Source organism: Anabrus simplex, chromosome 6 (genome assembly GCF_040414725.1).
Source record: "Anabrus simplex isolate iqAnaSimp1 chromosome 6, ASM4041472v1, whole genome shotgun sequence".
NCBI classification, from domain to species: Eukaryota; Metazoa; Arthropoda; class Insecta; order Orthoptera; family Tettigoniidae; genus Anabrus; species Anabrus simplex.
The window spans coordinates 220758912-220775849 of NC_090270.1; positions in this window are offsets into that span (position 1 = coordinate 220758912).

Below are 16938 nucleotides of genomic sequence, written 5' to 3' on the forward strand. Positions count from 1 at the left end.
TGGCCTGTATTTGTATGCAAACTGTTACAGACATTTGTAATGTCTAAACTTTAATTTGTGGAAAAAAAGCATGTATACAGTAGGCTAAGTTATTTTTGAATGTATATTGTTGTCACTCTTCATAAAATAGGTGAAAACTGTAGACAGTAGGCTATCTGCTGCTGAGAATGTTTTTATTCCCCACCCAGAATGGGTGGGGCGGGCCACCTTCTCTCTGGCCAGGAGAGGTGACGGGGTTGGGGATAAGTGTAAGAATAAGGAGATGGTAAATAGGCTATCACATGAAAAATCCAGTAGTTTTGGTCTAGCTGTAGGCCTAAAATGGATGTTACTTTTCATGCCTTATTTCGTGACTAACAAAATGTTATAAACATCTTGTACATTTTGTACTTGTAAAGCTCTTCCATAATTATTTAAAACTTAAAACCAATACATTTTCGTGTACAGGTGAAATGTCGAGATCTCCGGTTCAAGTATTGTGTCATAGTAGCAACAAGGAGCAATCGACAACTGTTCGTTTTTATACTGTGAACCGCTAGATAGTGCTAGTGGCGCTGTCTCGTCGGAAAATTATGCACTTTCGAGAGAGTTTCCGCTGTTATCTTTATAACCTATTTGGTAGTAAGTTATAAGTAGAGACCCGTACGGATGCGGATATCCGCGAATTAGTGTCTTGGCGGATGCGGATAACTTTGTAGATAATTTCTAAATAATGAAGTTCATTAATTTCCACTCAGGCGTACTCTCATTTTTTTGCTTGTGGCATGGGAGAATGGTGATATATAAAGAGGTTTGAGGCCATAAAACCGTAAATATGGCTGTAGCCTAATTGGCTCCTGCCCGCAATTAATGTAAGAAAGGAACTAAGGTCAATACGTCGGTAGTTGTCGCAAGAGAAAATCCCTCATAAACTTGTGACTGTAGAGGTTCTGGTGCCAGATATCAGGCCTATTGTATTATGTTAACAAATCTATCCATTTCAATACCTTGGGTGTAATATACTGTAATTAAATATTTACAATATTCGCGGGCGACCATTCGCGGATGCGGATGCGGGTGCGAATGAAGAAACTGCGGATGCGGATAATATTTTGTATATCCGCACAGGGCTCTAAAGGACTGGGTGAAAGTGAATAGAGTTAAAGACAAGATCCAGGAGTCAAGACTAAGATCGTTTCCCCATACTTCCCTGGCATACGTGAGTGGAAGCAATGTTTTACTCCGCTAGGGTCTCGTGGTAACCACCCCTTGTGGTTGAGTACATCCACGATATCCATTCCCTGTCGTAAGATGTTACTTAAATGGAACTTTGGGAGCGTGAGTTGGTAACCACGGGGCCCTTAGCTAAGTCCACTTCCACTTAAATGCGTCAGTTTCCTCACCTTCATCTTTCCCATCCCACCTCTCTTGGTCAACTCTTGTACTCTTCCGAACTCGACAGCATTAGGTTTGCGAAGCCTAAAAGGAGTCTCTCATTTTCATGCCCTTCGTGGCCCTTCCCCTTCGTTTGCCGATACCTTCATTCTTCGAAGGACTACCTCACTTCCTTTTTCTTACTTCAGTAGTGTTTAAAAAAAGTTATTTGCTTTACGTCCCACTAACTACATTTTTACGGTTTTTGGACACGCCAAAGTGCCGGAATTTAGTCCCGCAGAAATTATTTTACGTGCCAGTAAATTTAGCTACACGAGGCTGACATATTTGGGCAAATACAAACACCACCCGACTGAGCCAGGATCGAGCCTGCCATGTTGGGGTCAGAAGGCCAGCACCTCAACCGTCTGAGCCACTCAGCCCACGCATTATTATTTACAAAGGATGGTTGCCCAGTAGCACTGACTCTTAAAAAAGAAAAAAACGTTAACCACCACCATTACTCGCGGTAACCACTTCACGCTCACAACTCATGACCCCCTGGGAGCATATGCCATCTGACTCGCAAATATGACGTTACTCGTGCTAACCGAGAATATTCATTCCACAGACAACTTTATGTGCTCATTTGGGTTGCTTTTACAAACGGCAAGGGGATTCTGGCCGCAAAACCTTCAGTTAATTTCGACACTGTTACGCCCCTAATGAACAACAGGAACAATATTGTCCATCAGCTAATGAGAGATTAAAATCCAAATCTTTCACAATGAATAATTTTAATTTGGAAGCGCTTGTAATCTCACTTATCTACGCTCCTTTCACACTACACGGTTTCGACCGTACGGCAAAAAAACCGTACGGCTCTTTCGCCGTGGATGTTGCTTTCACACTGCAACGGTTTTTTTGCCGTACGGTTTTTTTGCCGTGGGAAGCTCAGTGCATGTCTTGATGCTAGTCATACAAGAGAGTCATTTTAATAATAGGATGATTTCTTAATATTAGTAGTTTGTGGCTGAATATTAAACTGTGAAATTGTATCATAAGTATATATTTGTGAATCTGTATTATGTAATAATATACACTATATATATACTGAAAATACACTTAAGTTACCAAACACACTTTTTTCTTTGTCTTAAATTAGATCAAAATCTGGTTTTATTTCTAAGTAAACTTCACGCCAGGCTTTTCTTGTCGCATTCGGATCTTTATAAATGCAGCAGCGGCGATTAGGGGGCGAGGGGGTGCGATCGCCCCCGCTCCACTTTGTGGAGGAAAAAGACAAACACACATCCGTACAGGCCATGAAGGCCTTTGGAGGAGTGGAAGGTAAAGGCTTACACCATTGTTAGCTCTACGCCCGGCCGCCTTTGCCCCCAGGAATTAACCTGGTACTCATTTTTGGAGTAGGCTGAGTGAACCTCAGGGCCATATGCACCTCCGGAAGTGAAAATCTCGTTTGTTAAATTTTACGACTTCCTGACGGGGATTCGAACCCACGTCCTTCCGGGCGGACCGAGCACGCCTTTACCGCCTCGGTCAGGCAGCCCCTTAATGGAGAAGACATTACATTATTATTCCATTTTAGGTGGCTGAAACTAGGACTTAATTTAATTGTTTAAAAAAGCAATTTGTACAAGCCCTGTTGTCTTATCAGATAAATCTTTATTTTATTTTCTTTAATTATCAATAAAATTACTAGCGGGAATACGCACAGAATGTAGTTTGTCGCGGCTAACCGATTTGTATAGCGCCATACCAAGTAGTGAAGACTTTGCATGTCCTGTGAGGAAGGGTGGCAGGGGTATATTTTATTGCCAAGGTCATGGACGCTGAGGTATGATTCACTCGCTTGCCGCGCGTTTTCGTCTATCTGGAAATCTCGTTAGTGTGTTAGTTTCGTAGTGTGTAGTCAAATACTAAACGAATTTTAATTGTATTATCACACCGTACTTCTGTTTAATTTTAGTGCATGTGTAAAATTGTTCCTTTGATGAAAGTTTTATTGTATGGTATTGAATCAAAAGTCCGTCTCTGTGGTGTAGTGGTTAGCGTGTGATTAGCTGCCACCCCCGGAGGTCCAGGTTCGATTCCCGGCTCTGCCACGAAATTTGAAAAGTGGTACGAGGGCTGGAACGGTGTCCACTCAGCCTCGGGAGGTCAACTGAGTAGAGGTGGGTTCGATTCCCACCTCAGCCATCCTCGAAGTGGTTTTCCGTGGTTTCCCACTTCTCCTCCAGGCGAATGCCGGGATGGTACCTAACTTAAGGCCACGGCCGCTTCCTTCCCTCTTCCTTGCCTATCCCATCCGATCTTCCCATCCCTCCACAAGGCCCCTGTTCAGCATAGCAGATGAGGCCGCCTGGGCGAGGTACTGGTCATTCTCCCCAGTTGTATCCCACGACCAAGAGTCTGAAGCTCCAGAACACTGCCCTTGAGGCGGTAGAGGTGGGATCCCTCGCTGAGTCCGAGGGCAAAACCGAACCTGGAGGATAAACAGATGATGATGATGATGATTGAATCAAAATCTAAAAAAAAAAAAAAAAACTATTACCGCACTTAAGTTGGTAGTCTGACAATCTTTACCTCTCTGTCGATATTAGCCTACCACTTTGAGCTTTTCTTAAAAGTTTTGGTGTATATACACACCCCGACACCCCCACGCTATACACCACAAACCCGGGTACGTTTTGTTGTTTGTACATTTCGCCCCCCTCCCCCCCAACACACACGTCCAATACAATCGCCACTACTGTATAAATGTCTAGCGTTATGTCCCAGAATGGACCAGAGTAATAAGAATTTCAGAATCTGCATCAGCCATTTCACAAAACCAACGATAAATCCTACAAAGCAATGCACTGAACATTTTAATAACAAAGTAAAACAATAAAACACTACGATACCAATACGTATAAGTTGTGTCTAGATACCCTCGCGTTATCTCCTCTACAGCTGCTCGAGAGCTGCCGTACGATTAAAAAACCGTGCAGTGTGAAAGCACGCATTTAGCTGCGTGCGCCACTGAGTCAACGGCAGCCGTCCATTCCAGTGGCAAGACACGGCTGCTACACGGCACGGCAACGGCACGGTCGCCGTGCCGTGTAATGTGAAAGGTCTAATGCTCTTCTTCACGCCACTAATGGAATGTCGCCGTACGGTTTTTTTGCCGTACGGTCGAAACCGTGTAGTGTGAAAGGAGCCTAGTCAGTCAGCTGTAAAGAACTCCTCCACGCAAGATATGTTAAAACATCTTTAATCTTGGAATTTCTTGATTAAGAGTGATGACGGGGAGAACATCTTGCTAATGTTATGTGCCGGGAGGTTTAGTCGTCTGTATCATTAGGGAGATAATCTCTGTCGTTAAGGGAAGCTCATTAACGGCATGTAGAAAACATTATTCCTACATCTGTTGCTGGGAGAGATTTCAACATTTTGCACCGGCTGCAACAACCACTGAGATAATGGCGTTGCTTGCTATTTTAACGAGCCCCAAGCTGCAAAGAAGAGATTTGAAACATTGGCTTCGAGTCACAATCGTCTTGTAAATTCAATCAGTTTGCGAACTTCCTAGTCTAATTGTCTACAAAAAAAAAGGCATATTTCAGAGCCAGAAATTTATTATTAATAATTGTATATTGTATCAAAATTAGACTTCTGAGATGCTACATCTTCTTCACCTTATTCTATGGAGTTAAGACCAGGGCCAGTAAGAAAAGAGAAATGACAGAGTAGAGGCATTTAAGTTATGGACATCCAGAGGGATATTGCTGTTGAATTGGACAGATAAAGGTCTCAAACGATGAGGTAATGAGGTGAATGGAAAAGAGAAAGGAAATATTGAATACTTTCAAAATCAGAACGCTCCAATGCCTCGGTCATGTGATGAGAGGCTGGTCATTCAAGGGAAGATACGAGTACAAGGCAAAAGAAGACCAGGAAGAAGACTCATTTCTTGGATTGATAATCTGGAAACTTGGTTCAACTGTTCCACTATTGAGCTGTTTCGCATTGCAGCAAGAATCTCTATGATGATAACCAGTCTTCTGTGAGGAGATGCCACTTGAAGAAGAAGAATACCTTTAGGCATATTAATTCCATCTCCCACTGTACTGTAAGCTAAGTCCATCTTTGATAATAAACCACGTGGTCTAGATCTATACTGTGCACTATGACTTTAGTGCATGTTAGAGTAAACTTGTTTCCATTGATCTGTTTAAGTTTACGTCTTACCTTTGGTTTTGACAGTGAAGTTTGACACAGTCAGTTGCTATAACAGATGGAGTGACGGTCTCGTTTGTAAAGTCGTTTGGTGTGTGCATATCAGTGACTTAATAGACTGGTGAGTAAAGCTCGGATGTTTGCCATTTATAGGTCACACAATACAAATTACTGACGCAAGTAACAAGTATACCCTAGCCCGGACAACAGTTTTGCTATGGTAGTTGCATAAACATTAGGGGCCTGGCCTATTAGTAACCCTACAAGTTATGTTACCCTCGCTACAGTGCGGAAGATTGGGATTATTATTATTATTATTATTATTATTATTATTATTATTATTATTATTATTATTATTATTATTATTATTATTATTATTATTATTATTATTATTTATCCGACCCCAGTGGAAAACATTGATGTCCGAATTTATTCTCACTCAGTTATCTCCGGCCATGGAAAGTCTAAGTGCTACTCTGAACGCTTCGAAGTCAACATTGCAGATGATTAACTTGTGCTTTTGTGGATTTTCACAAACAGTGGACCATGTACTGTTCGACTGTATCATGTTTGGAAGGACAAGATCTGAACTTGAGTGTCACCTAACCAATTGTAATGTGGAACTTTCAAAGCCATTATACAATCTGTTTTGAAAATCCTGTTGCTACAAACAGTTCTTTAAGTTCATTCACCACACCTTCAACCATTTAGTTACCTAATTTTGTGTCAAGGACCAATAATTAAAAAAAAAATTATCAGAATTTTAACCCTAGTATACTCATGCACAATATGGTTCAAACTGTTAGGATAGGAAATAAATAAATAAATAAATAAATAAATAAATAAATAAATAAATAAATAAATAAATAAATAAATATTATTTTTATTTATTATTGGCGTGTGGCCTCCGGAGGGGCCGGGTGCAGATCTTTCGACTTGACGCCGTATAGGCGACTTGCACGTCTGTGAGGATATAGGGCCCTGCAAAATATGAAATCTAATGCTGAAGACGGCACAAACACCCAGCTCCCGAGCCATAGAAATTAACTAATGAAAGTTAAAATCCCTAACCCGACCGTAAATCGAACCCGGGACCCCAGAACGCTAATAATTTATCCATTGGATAATAATAATAATAATAATAATAATAATAATAATAATAATAATAATAATAATAATAATAATAATAATAATAATGTTATTGGTTTTACGTACTTCTAACTACTTTTTACTGTTTTCAGAGACGCCGAAGTGCCGGAATTTTGTCCCGCAGGAGTTCTTTAACGTGCCTGCGAATCTATCGATACGAGGTCTGTCTATTTAAGCACCTTCAAACACCATCGGATTGAGTCAGGATCGAACCTGCCAACTTCAGCTCAGAAGGCCAGCGCTATACATGTTAGGCTACTCTCCCTATTAGTCAAATAGTTTACACTCTAATTTATTACTCCCTAAACATCCGGCCACTACTGATGAGTAATAACATCTTCTGACTCGTAGTGAAAAGCAATGGAGAACTCACTCTTCCTTTCGCTAGGACATCTTTTCCTGTAGTGAAAATGTTGAGGATTCCGTCATCCTTTGGACTGACGACTCAACATACTGTGCATTATCATTGTTATTCTACCACTCTTCCCACACTGGTGTGATCGCGAGTGTGAACTGTGTCGCACATGTCGATCTGGCCCGGTTTTACAGCCGGATGCCCATCCTAACGCCAAACGTATATATGGATGAATGTATTCACTATGGAGTGTTTGTGTGGTCGTTGGTAGTGTATTGTGTTATGTGTGGATATGAAGAGGAATGTGTTGGGACAAACACAAACACCCAGACACTGAGCCGTACAATTAACTATTGTCGCGGCCACCAAATTAGGCGGGTCAGAGAAATTACGCTGTTGCCAAGGATATGTAGCAACTGGCGAACCGAACACATCATTTTGGAGCGCGAGGCAAGTTGTTATCTCTCAAGCTCCTGATGTTACTTCATACAAAGTTTCAAAACAAATTATACTACAAGCTTCAGAAAAGATTGCTGATTTCAGTGGTATAACTATTTTCCATATAAACCACTTCAGATAATTATTAAAAATAAAATATTGAACGAGTAAATTTAAATCCATAGAATCATGTATTGAAAATTTCAGTAAGCGGCCAAGGTTTTATTTTTTCAGCCAATACAATTTTGTCTGCGGAAAAAACGTAAAAAATTGCCTGACTTATATTTTTTATCTGAAACATATTTCCGTGAGTCTTGTAATTTTCCTGGAAAATGGCCCGGAAAGCGATCATGTAAATGTCGCTGGTTGAGGCAGTTCGGAGCGCGCGCGCCAGCACAGGCTGCAGGACGCCGTAAATACTTTCGGATTACATATTAATCCGTATCAGTTTTATTACATTATAACTTTAAATATTTGAATACTGTATATTGTACTGAGTAATATGGAAAAAGAACTACTTTAAAGAATAGGTTAACATTAATTTACAATGAATTAAGAATCGGGTTCCAGCTTCAAGACAGTCAAAGATTGTTAGTCACTGTCATCACACATCTCACTATCTGTCGAGTCGTCATTTACACTGATGAATGGTTCCATTCTTTCGTCCCTTACTATTACGTTGGCCCAATCGTCTGATTGAAGATTTTCCGTGCAATTGAAGCACTTTTCCCAATTTGCAGCAGTCACACGGTCGATGGCTTCTGACGTGAGTTTTTCTACGTCCTTTATTTTGAATGTTTTGGTCCTCTCTGCCACTTCTCTCTTAACTTGAGCCCAAATCAATTCACATTCACTATCCATTTGAACTGCACTACTTCAACTAGACAGCACTGCACGATCAGCGTTGCCAGTCCGTGCTCGGAGATATGCGACTCTCGACCATCTGTCGCTTTGCCGTTCCCATATCTGACGACAGCGCAGTTTTCCTCACCCGCCTAATTTGGTGGCCGCGACAATATACGCAGTTAAAATATCCAGCCCGGCCGGGAACCGAACCAAGGACTCTATCAACGCTGGCCATTCAGCCATGGAGCCGGGCACTCTACCATATATAATTAGTTTACTTACATATGTCCTATATACGATTTAGTATGTCTTTAGAAATCCAGATTTTAGGGTCGTACTAATATTAATAACTCAAGTATTACCAAATACAGTTTGTAGTGTATATCGTATACAGGGCCTCTCATATAAACTAAGACCGTCGAAGCGGCGTTTTTACTCTCCGATACGTAAGCTCCAGTATGGGAGGCGCGCGCATAGTTCTTGACCTTGCAAGCAACCTGAACGTGTTCGACCTGGCAGACATCAGTCGCCAGTTTGAATCTCAGGTGAGACAGTTAACATTGCAACACTGTATTTTCGTATGTTAAAGTTCTGGTTTCATCTTAATGGTCGTGTGAACAGCCATAACTCTCGTTGTTGTCGTGCAGAAAATCCGAATGGTGTTTATGAAGTCCCTGATTATGATAGGAAGATTGGTGTTTTTTGTGCTGTTAATGCAAGACGAATAATTGGACCTATCTTTTGAGACGACAGTAAATGCGGAGAGGTACCAAGATGACATTTTGACGCCGTTAAGGGCAGAAGAAAAATCGCGTGGGTGGTTTCAACAAGATTCAGCCCCTGCTCATACAGCAGAAGATTCCCTTCTTACAATCTCGGAAGTGTTTGCGGACAGAGTGATCAGTGCTGGTCTATTTCCCCCTCGTTTTCCGGATCTAACAGTGTGTGATCTTTACTTGTGAGCTAAAATGAAAGAAAATGTGTACCGAAAAAACCCTCACACATTGGAGAAACTGAAAGAAAACATTACGAATGAAATCAGAAACATTGCATTGGCAAACCTCACTCGCGTCATCCAGAATGTTGTTACCAGATACAATGCCTGTACAACCCAGGAAGGACGACACTTCCAGCATCTTTCATAAGGTATGATCTCATATACAATTGCATTCACGCTTAAAGTACGGCGGCCGCGCGCGACGTAAGTTCGGCTGAGGGAGCTGCTGTAGCGCAGAGTGCAAACACCGTGTGTTTGGTCTTACTTTATATGAGAGACCATGTATATCCGTTAGTAATAAGTAAAATAAACACCGGTAAACAAACTCTCCCCACTTGATGGCCATCCATAATAAGGGTATTCTAATTTACTCGTATTATAACTACGTTTAGAGCCTCCGTGGCTCAGACGGCAGCGCGTCGGCCTCTCACCGCTGGGTACCGTGGTTCAAATCCCGGTCACTCCATGTGAGATTTGTGCTGGACAAAACGGAGGCGGGACAGGTTTTTCTCCGGGTACTCCGGTTTTTCCTGTCATCTTTCATTCCAGTAACACTCTCCATTATCATTTCATAGCATTTATCAGTCATTACTAATCACCTTGGGAGTGGCGACCCCATTGTAATAACAGCCTATATCTAGTTCATTCATTACATTCCTGACCCGGTCAAAGACTGGAAATCAGGTTGTAGATTTTCATTTTTTTTTTTTTTTGCTAGGGGCTTTACGTCGCACCGACACAGATAGGTCTTATGGCGACGATGGGATAGGAAAGGCCTAGGAGTTGGAAGGAAGCGGCCGTGGCCTTAATTAAGGTACAGCCCCAGCATTTGCCTGGTGTGAAAATGGGAAACCACGGAAAACCATCTTCAGGGCTGCCGATAGTGGGATTCGAACCTACTATCTCCCGGATGCAAGCTCACAGCCGCGCGCCTCTACGCGCACGGCCAACTCGCCCGGTGTAGATTTTCATTTTCATATAACTATGTTTCTGGGACGTCTGTAATATCACGCGTAGTTAAGCCGAGAATTACTCGTAGGCACCGATACTCGAACGTCTGACCTCTGAACAGCACGCCTTCCTACTCCTGCAATGGAGCGTCTAAGTATTGAGCTGAAGGTTTAGAACCGAACGATGATATACTCAATGTAAACCTAGTTCGCATTATTTTTGTTTTGTAGTTACATGAATCTACGTGCCCTCGAGCGAAATTTCACTCGCTGCGAATAATTCGGATATATTGTCAAATACAGTACATCATTAACATCTTGAAATAGTATTTTTCCATTATTTGTTCCCTGTCTGCTAATAGCAATCAAGAGGTTTAGTGGTAATGGCTTTGACTGTCTTCCATGTGGTCCTATTTTGATTACGCATTCTACAACCGAAACAAAATTAGTAAAATTACTATGTATGCAAAAGAAAAGTTAATATCGTGTTTGTTTTTTAAAAATAGTTGTTTATTCATTTTTAGAAAGTCTGTTTATTAATCTACAGGGAGTGGTAGGGAAAGCGAAAAGTTAGCAGCACTTCAGCCGGTGCTGTCACGCAGGTGGACTGGAGAAATGCTTGCTTTGCTCCTGATTGGCGGGGATAGAGTGCGCGGTCAGGCAGTGCAGCGAACATGGTTAGCGGTAAGCGTACGGAATGAGTGTTTAGTTTACGAGTTGAGTTCTCGTTGAGCGCTCGTTGTTGTTGAACGACACGTACGTTAGTTATGGTGGACGTATAGCAGGCTACCGGAAAACGTATATTTCTAGTCGAGATATTTCTTTTAAAGAAGAAATCGTATGACGGAACGTCGAAGTCGTTTCCGTGGCGCTACAATGCCTTCGAGACAATACACAACCAAGTTAATTTAAGAAATGGAAGGATAACGTTACTGCCCATACAGCTCATCAGGCATTAGAACAGGTATTCGATGAGCGCATTTTTAATAATAACAAACAAATGGTGACACTGGTTTTTTGTCCCACTACGCCAAGGTGCCAGAATGTCCCGCACGAGTTCTTTTACGTGCCAATAAATCTACCGACACGAGGCTGACGTACTTGAGTACCTTGAAATACAATTAGACTGAACAGGAATCGAGCAACTTAGCTCAAAACCCCAGGGGGTCTGAACTTTGGAGCGTGGGTTGGCGACCACGGGGCCCTCAGCTGAGTCCTGGCATTGCTTCCACTTACTTGTGTCAGGCTCCTCACTTTCATCTATCCTATCTGACCTCTCTTGGTCAACTCTTGTTCTTTTCCGACCCCGACGCTATTAGGTTTGCGAGGGCTAGGGAGTCTTCCATTTTCACGCCCTTCGTGGCCCTTGTCTTCCTTTGGCCGATATCTTCATTTTTCGAAGTGTCGGACCCCTTCCATTTTTTTCTCTCTGATTAGTGTTATATAGAGGATGGTTGCCTAGTTGTACTTCCTCTTAAAACAATAATCACCACCACTTAGCTCAAAAGGCCCGCGCTCTAGGGTCTGAGCTATAGTCCGGTGAGCGAATAAAATTGATCGTAGATTTTGGCTCCCTCGTTCCCCAAATTTATTTGTTTGTGATTTTTATTTGTGACGAACTTAAAAACAGAAAGTGTACTAGAACAATCCACGTAGTTTTGAAACTCTGAAGAATGAAATCAGACGACCAATAGGTTAAATTTTAGAGCTGGAGGAACAGCGAGTGTTTCGGAAATTTTTACTTCGATGCAACGTTTGTATCGAATGGGCATCATTTTCAACAGCTGCTTTAATGAAAGGTAAGATCTACATTAGTTTTCAACTTCATTCATGCTTAACTCATAACTAGTAACTAAGGCTTACCGTAATGAAACTAAACACCCGTCCACGCTTATGCAGCTTACCGGTGGGTCTAACAATGGACTGCGGGCAATTTGTTCTCACCTCATCCCCTGCACAGCCTGGTGACTTTTCGCTGCGTCTTCCTGTACAACTATCTAAGTTTTCTATTACCAGACATTGAATGGAAGCAAAATCTTGTTTATTTATTTCTAACTAGCAAATGTACCCGTACTTCGCTACGTTATTCTACCTTATATACGGATTTCTAAGTAAATTACTGTACACGTAGTGAGTAAGATTATATTAAATTGACGGAGCTCGATAGCTGCAGTCGCTTAAGTGCGGCCAGTATCCAGTAATCGGGAGATAGTGGGTTCGAACCCCACTGTCGTCAGCCCTGAAGATGGTTTACCGTGGTTTCCCATTTTCACACCAGGCAAATGCTGGGGCTGTACCTTAATTAAGGCCACGGCCACTTCCTTCCCATTCCTAGCCCTTTCCTGTCCCATCGTCGCCATAAGACCTATCTGTGTCAGTGCGACGTGAAGCCAATAGCAAATATATATATATATTAAATTGCATGTCTCTTAGAGCTATCCGAGAAACAAAACGTCGTTTCCGATGTAAGGTGAACGTTGGGGAAATGTTGATGATAATGGGAGGCCACATTTTCTACTGCCATTCAAATCGAGTTCGGGAGTTTCTACTATAAACTGCAGACTCACTTGCCAACTGCCATTCACAATAGAGATGGACAGTTTTCATTATAATGAGAAGCCCCTTTTCCTAATGCCAGTCATAATCGTGTTGGAGAGATTTGATTATAATCGAGAAATGTAGCGCTATCTAAAGTATAAAGAATCGAGATAAGACAATAAGGCATAGGGCCAAAGTTTAAGTCTCTCCAAATTGAGCAGCAATTGTGTAATATGCTTTGCGAAACGACTTGCGTTTAGAAAGCAGTTACCACGAAGCGAAGGTCAGCACTGTTTTTGAAAATGCCTCCATATTTCGATATTTTTTCGGAGCCTAAAAGTTATAGCCTACATTTGAACAGCTTGGAAATTTCCCTCAAAGGAAAGAGTATCCAGTGCCGAAGCGAAATTATATACATAACATACGTTGTGTAATATGAAGCGACGTTTCGCATATACTCCACGGATTTTACAGAATGTCAATAGTATACGAGAAATCGGAAGAAAACTGTTGTGGTTTCCCTATAACACCTCTCCCCGTCTATTCAGTGATTTTTAAATCATTTGCATATCTAAACCTTCTCCTGGATAAGTATACTCTCTATATGAAGTTTGGTCGAGATCTATCCAGCCGTTTCACCGTGATGGTGGAAAGAGACGGACAAACAGACACGAAAGCTAAAAACGACTGACACGGTCTTGATTTGACCTAAATCGGATAAATATCTGAAAAATTGGAAAAAACAAACGAAATTACAGACGCCGGACCCCCTACAACTTTCTTTATACATATTGATCCCTTTGGTCCACTACAAAGGATACCTACCTTCCTTACCTATCAACAATTTTCATGAGATCTGTCTCTTGGGTCGTTTCGCGTTCTTCGTCACTTGCTGAGGTAAAAGATAGGGTTCAGCAATCCTAATCTATCTACTCAAATCAAAGGTCTATTCATAAAATATATGTATTTTATTTTGGAAAAGTTTACTGAAGAAGCTAATAATTTGAAATCCATGTATAATTCGGACTCTATCTTGTCCATTTAACACCACAATCATTTTTGCACAGAGGGACCGAACGCTGGTTCGAGCCTTTAACTTAACTGTCTGATGTGCATCCTTACTAGAAACCATTGTCTCGATTATTAAATAAAGAGAGGAAAGTCTGGAAATCCTTTAATTCGGCTTCCATGTGAGACTACATGTACCATCATAATGATTCTTGATGGTCCAACCCTCGTAACACGAACTCTGGACTCTGGGTATAATTAAGGCAATCCAATCGGTGTGTGCCACACAGTGGTTATACGGCATGGACCATTAATTGAGTCAATGTGACCTGCGACTATGTCACGGACCGACCTCTAAACTTCTAAGTTACTTTAAAGTCATTGTGGATGATGAACGCAAGGAAAATGATGCTACAGTGGCATATGGCCCTAATCTAAGTCCCTGAGGTTGATGACCCCATGACCATCCAAGTTTCTAAGCTGAAGGCTAAACACAATTAAGTTAGATCGGTTGATGACCAAATTTTCCACTTTACTAACCCCAGCACATTTACTGCTCAATCAATCAAAGTCAAATAATGCAACAACAACAACGCTCACAATACTTTGTGGCAGTAAAATCCATTACCTTCGGATATGTTCCCTTAATCGTTACGTTAACACTTAAATATTCCCAGAAAATAAACTAAGTTTTCCAGAACGCATCTCCAAGTTATTCGCCTGCTTTAAAGTTATTTCACAAATACGGTTCCACTGAATTTAATAATTAAATAAAAATGATTTAATGAAATCTTAATGAACAACACATTCTATCTTCACGGACGAGTGGTTTCTTTCACAAGTCCCTACTCAACGTTTGACGTAGTTATATTCAATTCATGTTTAATATTTATCATCTGGCATTATTTTGTAGCTGGAAATGTCTTTACATTATTCATTTCCAGTATGATATCTTGTTTCATATCATCACACTTTAAATCTAACCTAACCTTAGCCATTATTAATACTTGGATAACCCTAATAATCTAGTACAAACCAAAAGTAACTCGCCGTATAGTGTAAGCCGATTACGATATCATATCTTGTCATGACATTTCATAAACTTTGTGCACCCTCACGAACAAACAATCGTCACTACCACCACTTTATATATTGGATAACCCTGAAATTGGCTAACCTCGCTCATTATACTCTAACTTTAGGGTTTCAGATATACATTACAATCTCAATTAAACAAATTCACAGTATCTAATAACCTACACGTTATTTCCGGATGAAATTTCAACTAGATCCCGCAGTGAATGATATCCGCTGCCAAGAATGCAATCTCGTTTCAATACGTAACGCTCTACACGTCTTCCGTTATACTAAATGTCCCCTATCGATCAGCTGGCGGTATCGAAACAGACGACCCTCCTCTGTCTGTCAGTTTCAACATGAAACACCTGTCATCGTCATACATGACTGGCTTCAAAGAATGAACCCCTTTGACTTCGCAAAATAGAACAAAATACGATATTCTGACCAAACCAAATATGTACATAGATTTACTTTAAAATGTCCCACAATAACTGAACACGTCGCAAATTAATACCGGCGCGGATTCTCTACTTTCCTTCCCAAACATTATAAAATCTTCCTCGGGCTCCCACAAAGTCCCGGCATCATCTACAGGCTTCCAATCATCTGATTCACAAATCGTATCTCAACTCATACGACAAATCTAATCTCTGTTTCTCAAAATCGACGACTCTCACTAACAAAGGAACTTGAATAAAAACCCTTACTAGAATCCACGACGCCTAATAACGCACAATACTTTAATAATGAACAACTTCACATAAAATGATCTCTATTTTAAAACTGGATTTTCACGAAAATGACTGACAAATTTACTGTTATTATTTTCACTCAGACACAGTTTAAACGGACATAGAGTACGTTACACTTCGTGACAAATTCACCGATCTGCATTACTCAACACTACATACAGCGCTTCCATCCGATTGAAAATGGGTAACCACGGATCCCTTTCGCACCAATTCCATAAAATTTCAACAGAAAATTTTACGTCGAATAAACATCTTATTTGGACATCACAAAATATAAGCAATAAAATACCCAGAAATGACGATCTACCTTGGACGTGATATCACTTCGAAACCCTCATTAGTAACTTTTACAACATTACACGGCTTTCGCAATACTTTAAAAATTTATCCAAGCAGAAAATAAAGCAGATGACCTTTTTTGTCATATTCTGACATTCACAAAGAAACAATATGGGTGACCAACTGCGTCATAAATACCCACTTCAAATACACACACGTTTGACATCATGAAACAAGATATAGTAGGCGGTAAGATGGCATGTCACCTACCTCAAGTCACGCCAGCGTTCATCTTTGGGTTTACCGGCGACCCTCTGTCATTTATTTAGCCATTTTTACATTTTTGGCTGTACATTGCATTTCCCTTCCTTTTTCCTGGAAGTAAAGCATAAAAAATGAAATGCCCTTCACTTGTCATTTTTATTGATCCCACTCGACTAATAGTATTTATTACCCGCACACGAATTACTTTCCTTACCACACAGAGATTTATAAATACTTCTTCGGTATGTTGGCCGTCCTTTTTATACAATTACTTCTGCTCAAAGATAAACTATCTCCACATGGAGTCAAGACCCCAGCCGCATCGGCTAAAATCTGTTGGTTGGACTTAGTTTACTTGTCGATCGATTTACAGAACAGTTCAACCCTCTGTCTTCAGCCTCACGATACAAAATGCAGGGGTTTCAACAAGGCATCCCTTCTATATTTATAGACAGTACCCCCTCTCTCCAGGCATTTTCCCTTTGCCGCCAAGAAATTTTGCGTAACTTTTTCGATTCAAATGAACTGTATTTAAAAGAGTTTTTTGATGTAACCACATACTTGCTACATTGCTAACGGTAGTGTTCCTGGACATTTAAAATTTATTCCTATTAAATTAACTGGTTAAATGACCTCCTTTGATAGGCACTACTTTTTTGTCGATTTAGCGTTGGTAAGCTAGACACG